This window comes from Dermacentor albipictus, chromosome 4 (genome assembly GCF_038994185.2).
Source record: "Dermacentor albipictus isolate Rhodes 1998 colony chromosome 4, USDA_Dalb.pri_finalv2, whole genome shotgun sequence".
Classification (NCBI taxonomy): Eukaryota; Metazoa; Arthropoda; class Arachnida; order Ixodida; family Ixodidae; genus Dermacentor; species Dermacentor albipictus.
In genome coordinates this window covers 44,739,929-44,745,928 of record NC_091824.1, presented here as the reverse complement: position 1 = coordinate 44,745,928, position 6,000 = coordinate 44,739,929, and the positions used below count along the sequence as shown (strand labels likewise).

The window sequence follows — 6,000 nt, the reverse complement described above, 5'->3', positions numbered from 1 at the left end:
TTCGATCGAAAGCAAGAGTGTGTGCGGGCAAGCCGGAGGAAGTACACAAGAGGGGGGGTGGGGCACATCGGTCGCGCCAAAATCAGCGTCCCACGGTAGGATAACGGTGGCGACGAGATGCCGCCGCCGCACGCGTGAAGGCCGCCCCGCGAAGCGCGCGCGCGGAGCGGCAGCAGCATCATCTCGTCCTTCTCTTCATCCTCCCCCTCCTCCTCCGTCACCTGCACAGCAGAAGAAGAGAAACTGCGGTGGCGGCGGAGGGTAAGAAGGAAAGCGGGGCATAGGGTCAACGCGCGTGCGGGACCCCATTGGTCCTCCGGCAACCCTTGCCTTCCTCCGCCCGCGTGGAAATATATAAGGTAGATCCGGCCTTGCCAATGGTGCTTCTTGTGTGTGTTCACTTTCCATCGCTCCGTGTGTTCTTCTCCCGTTGCCGGTCGTGCCCCCCCACCGCCGCCACCAGCACCGTTACAAGCGCTCGTCTCTTGTGGCCCACTTCGCACGCAAAAGGACTTTCTCCTCAGAGCCAGCCCGGACGCAGCTCGGAGAAGGTTGTTACGCCGCCGTTGCGCCACCGACGCACACACTCGACGAGCAATCCCCCTTCCGCGCCCAAGCCAGCACCCGTGCATCCCCGAGGATCTTCTTCGTAGCAGCCCCGCCACCACAAGGTGAGGCAACCGCGCACTGACACCGAACCTACCTCCCCTAAAGTCCGATCGCCGCCTGCAAGGCAAGCAGCCACTGTGGCTCCTCGTCAACGTACCCACCCGCCCACCCCACCTTCACATACATCTTCCACAACCCTTGCTCCCACGGCTCCGGCTCTGCGTGCACCGTCCATGCTCGGCCGACACCACTTCGCGTGTTGTTCCGTGTGTGTGCTGGACCCTGAGCGCCGAGCATCCTCTCGAAGGGAGCTGCCTACTCGTGTCGCCCATCAGAGGTCCGCGTGTTATGCAAAGTGGGCCGCGCTTGCGTCCGACAGTCCCCCGTGGCCTTTGCCACGAGTAGAAAACGAGTCTTGAGCGAGCCGACGTAGACACCATCGCGACTGTCTGCTTCGTTTGTCACTGGCACTGGCCATTGTTTCATGCACGACAACGGGTCGCAATGGAAAGGAACTTAATGTAAGAAGAACCGCGAGTGTGGTGAGCAGGCCAGGCACGCTCTCGCGGCAGGAAGTCGTAGCGCTCGGTGATCTGGACGAGCTAAAGCATACAGTTGGGAACACAGCGGGTCTAAATCTGATAAAGAGCGATACTCAGATTCGTGGCTTAGTAAACCGATTTCGTGGGTGAATCACTTCATAACGCTACGATTTCGCTATAATTTTTGCTTTTTCGCATTCTTTAGAGCGTATTGTGGGCGACGAGTCTTAGCATAGAAGACAATGCGCGCTATGTAGCATGTTCAGGCACCGAATATGCGAGCAATGCTTCTACCCCGTACCTCTTCGGAGGTTGCAAGAAGGATAGCCCTTACCGTAATTACGCCTAATTTAAACTTCCTTAGGCAGCGCTTACGAATCACCCGCACGTATAACGCGGCATAAAAGCATTTCCGAGTCGGTTGGTTGCGGTGTTACGTTGAGGTCGTTTGTTTCCTCAGTCAATACATTTGCATAATCACGAACACGTCAAGGGTAGCTTGTATTGTAAATGCATCGGTGTATCGTGCTTAACCGCGCTGGTATGCTGAACGGTACCATCTCAGGCAAACATGTTTTCCGCGTTAACCCTGGAAGGCTTGCTTACCTACCAATTTATTACAGCTGCCGTGGACACTTCGCGGGTCATGTACAGATAGTGCTTGTGGGTATTGGAAAAGCAGGCGAATGGTAGGACAAGGTATACTCTGTCAGATCACTTTCTTCGGTATAGATTTGAGCGGCCCGTCTGGGCGAGCCATACTTATTGCTGATAACTCTCTGAAACTTATCAGCGGCTAGCTTCTCGCAGTTTCCTGTTCTCAACAGGAGATTGTCACTGGTTTTCGCCATCGCCCGTTATCCTGTTGCCTGCGACGTTGGCCGGTGTCCGCTTGTAGAAGATATTGTTCCACTATAGAACATAAATATCAGTCTGGACTTCCCGAAGTGATTTCGCAATGCTACTTATGGTTTTCGCATTTCCTTCGTTATCTTATATCCCAAAAGAAGTAAGATACTTGACTCTGTTATGCTCTTCCGTGAAAAAATTCTCGATACGTTTGAACGAGACACTTACATAGACACAAAGTGAAAGAGTTTCAGCGCTTACATTAACATTATCTATTTTGTAGGTAGTGGAGGCGATATCCTTTCGCGAAACCCATTTAAGGCGTCTTCACATTTAAACGTGACCCGATCCGTATACCTTGCCTTTACCTTGATGCATATGCCTTGCCTAATACTTTGCATTCTATTTCGCACGCACTGTATACTTCAAGCAGTGCTAGCACAGCCTATATGAACATGACAGCCTTTTATACATTTAATACGGAAACTTGTTCTTAACAAGAGATCACTCGAAGGAGCTTCTTTAGGTCAGCACTCAATTAAGGATGACAAAGCTTAAGCGAAGCCGGGGAAAAAATTCAGTGTGACACGGTACCAGTGTTAGTATCTTCTAGTCACTTGCGGCACGGTCTCTCCTGCTCTCTCCCGGCCCTTATCAACGACGCTACTAAATCCCGCAGTATCGCCGCAACAAAACCAGAGGTGCGTGAGGGAGTAGTAGCACTCCGGCGTCCTTCCCGCGAGCGACTGCATGCAGCGGAGACCAGCTCGCTTTACTGGTTCCCCGCAATGCCTGGCCTGAGAGATGAGCGAAACTGGTTCTTCCTGCCTTACGTCTTCCGGCGCTGTGACAGCGACGGCGCTACATCGGGGCATCCCTTTAAGCTGCCCCAAAGCGCGAGCAGCTCAGGGTTCCCTGCGGCGTCGCGGGTTATAAGTAACCCCAAACCCGGCCTTCGCCGCACTCTGACATAACTCCTGCGCCAAGTCCCTCGTCTTCTCTTCGTCTGTTATTACCTCGCGTTTGTTTTCTTTTGTTTTGTTTTTGACGCACAGTGCGAGCCTCTTAGCGCCTGCACCTCGCCTCCTCTCACCTCGGCTTGCTTCGCTGAGTGACGAACGCGGAAAAAAAAGGGGAGGCGCTGCCACCTGACTCGGACGGCTGCTGTCCGTCATATTATCCGAGAGGCCACGAGAGCCTGTCCACGTCTTTGCGAAGCACAGCGGTTAGACGCCACCAAGGAACACGATGGATTAGAAGCGCAAACATGTGTAGGCTGCATAGCTGAGTGGGGGCTCCCTTCTCCCTGCGCACCCAGCATGTCGAGATGTTCGAAAAAGTCCCGAGGCTTCTCGTGCCGCGCAAGACGATAGGCTCGCCGCGCGGTCGGGCCTGAAAGAATTCCGAAGCGAGATTGACGTGAGAAAAAGGGCCGACCATCGCCTGCGTCGAAAGGTGCGCGATGTAAAGCGACGGCGGCGGCCGGTGCCGCAGCATAGGCGTGTCCGACCGGGACAGCCGGGAGTGGCTCCACTTACTTACGCGAAATTGCGCCAGGTCGGGCATCCGGAGGAATGCTATTGAATTTCCATTAATTGGCCCAACCCAGAGACGAGATGCTGAAGCCCCAACGTCGGCGCGCGCGATATTAAGGCGGACGACCTTAATGACCGAGAACACTGACTACGCGACTTCGTCCTCCAGTACTGGGGGGCAAACGAAACGGACGATAACAGACTCGTGGTTATTTCTCTAGGAAAGGTGGCGACATTATTTCTTCACTGCCTTTTCAATTACCTCCACATTCGAATTTCGATGCCGACGTCTCTCTTCGAAGGAAGTGAAAGTTCGTGGCGTTCTATACGTAGCGCGGTAAACTTCACTGCACAGGAACAAACTCACAGTGCGAACTCTCGATATGTCCCGTTTTCTACAAGGTAGACCGAGACATCGGGACATATCGACAGTTCACAGTGTCGGTTTGTTCCTGCGCAGTGCAGTTTACCGCGCTACGTATAGTTCGCCACGAACTTTCACTTCCTTCGATGAGAGACGTTCTAGACGACAGGACGTTCCAGACGACAGGACGTTCCAGACGACAGGACCTTATAGTGCACTAGAACGTCCTGTTCTGCCGTAGAAAAAAAAAAGAAATATCGAGCGTTGAAAGACGCAGCGGAAGCAGAAAGTGAGCACTAATCTGTCGCGAGATGCAATTACCGCGTGCAAACGAGCTCCTGCTTGAAGGCAATACAGATTAGACAAAACGTTCGTGCGAAGCCCTGGCGCTCGCCTTTCCCGAGCATGCAAGTAATAGGAATGAGCTGTCCGTATCGTCTTGCGAAAGGTAATCACAACACCTCGAGGGCCTCCCCATGTTACGCCCTGCACGCAAGGTCGACGTGACAAGCATCCCAAGCACCCATAAGATCGCGTGTGAGAGCGCTCGCCGATCGCGATGCGCCGTGCATTGCAGCTCGCTTCGTTTCGCTCCACACCGCCCGGCGATCGCCGAGTGGGTGGGATGACGCCTACTTGTTTTGCCTCGCAATGCCGCGAGGGGGGCTCGTATCCTCGACATGCGCGGTTCGGGACGGAATGAATTGCTGTGGTAGCTCGTCCTCGCTCCCGCAGCAAAAAAAAAAGAAAACGGTTCGTGTACACGAAGTACGCGTGTAGAACGAGTTAATCACGACTGCGCGGACGTTGGGAAAGCGTCGTCCGCCGCGTGAGCGCTCGCGAGAACGAATTGTCCGCGGCATACTAAGCGCCCAGTCGTGACGATTAGGGAAGGCAAGGATTTTCCGTGCGCGTTCCTCGTGGTCTTTCACCTTACGCGGAGGCCCACCAAGCCTGGCACGTGGGTGCTGTTCAAAGAATACGGAGCATAGACTCGTTTTCTTTTTGTTTGTTTGAAGCTATCTGGTTTTTCATCACAACGTGGCCGTGAGAGACGATGTAGTAGAGAGGTGTTGGGAAAATGGAGGGGAGGGGAAGCAGAGGAGGGGTCTGGAGAAGTTTTGGTCATCCGGGGCTTTCTTACGTGCACCGAAAGCTCACTACACGAGAGGGTTTCTTTTGTGTGTTCTGCCGCGAACGAAATGCAGCCCGGTGGAGCCCTTAATTCAATTGCTGTCTTTGTGCTTAGCCAGATAACGCCACAACCGAGAGACGTACGGGCCCTCCTTTAACTTGAGATATCGACTGCAGCGATGCTTACAAAACTTTTGTAAAGATGGAGACACATTGGGCGAAGAAAAAAGGAAGAGAAAGGCTTTCTTGCAAGTTGCGCGAGCGGCACTTGGAGTCGAAATACGCATTCAAACATACCGGCGACGAGATTGGTTTGTTAAATATGTCAGCTTCTTTCTGGAACCTCAGTTTAAAAGTTATGTCTCTATGTTGCTGAAGCATGACAGTGAGTGGTCCTTCGATATTACAGAAAGTCGAAAAGCGCGATGTGCGCAACCAAAGTGTCACTCATTATTACGCGAACCAAAACTGTGTAGCCCAAGGTAACGTCAAACATTTTTCACCTCCTTACATTTCTCGCGAACAGGTGAAACTGTCTCCCATGGCAACCAATTTAAAGCAACCCACACACCGGAAACTCAACAGAACTTACTTGTTGGTGCAACGCCATGCGCAATGCACGCGCGCGCATAACACTACAAACGTTTACATTCAATTGAAGACGAATCTTTGCTCGCCCAGGGTTTGTTGGGCGACGCCCCCTCCGTCCACGCACACCGGCAATAACGTTCACATTTACCGCTATCGGGCAGCCGTCAGGCGTTAACAAAAGCAAAAGGATCCACGTACAGCGTGGCCCATTTTAATCAGCTCAAAGAGCGCACTTTCTCTTGCGACACGAAACGGTGAAAGGCACACACACGCTAGGCTCGAAGAACACACACAAACAAACGAAAAAGGCAAGGAAAAAGAAGAGGGGGGGGGGGGTGCAAGTTCGAGGTCAGGCAATCGACGAACAATGCCACCC

General features: G+C 53.1%; 1 protein-coding gene across 1 annotated transcript in view; it reads left to right on the top strand.

Annotated features, from left to right (window-relative positions):
• The first annotated feature begins 360 nt into the window (after positions 1-360).
• Positions 361-6,000, top strand: part of LOC135907156 (U-scoloptoxin(01)-Er1a-like) — a 37,738-nt gene continuing 32,098 nt past the window's right edge. Inside the window, exon 1 of the mRNA XM_065438819.2 lies at positions 361-671. The gene's annotated coding sequence lies outside the window, so the exon portion shown is untranslated. The remainder of the gene's footprint in view (positions 672-6,000) is intronic.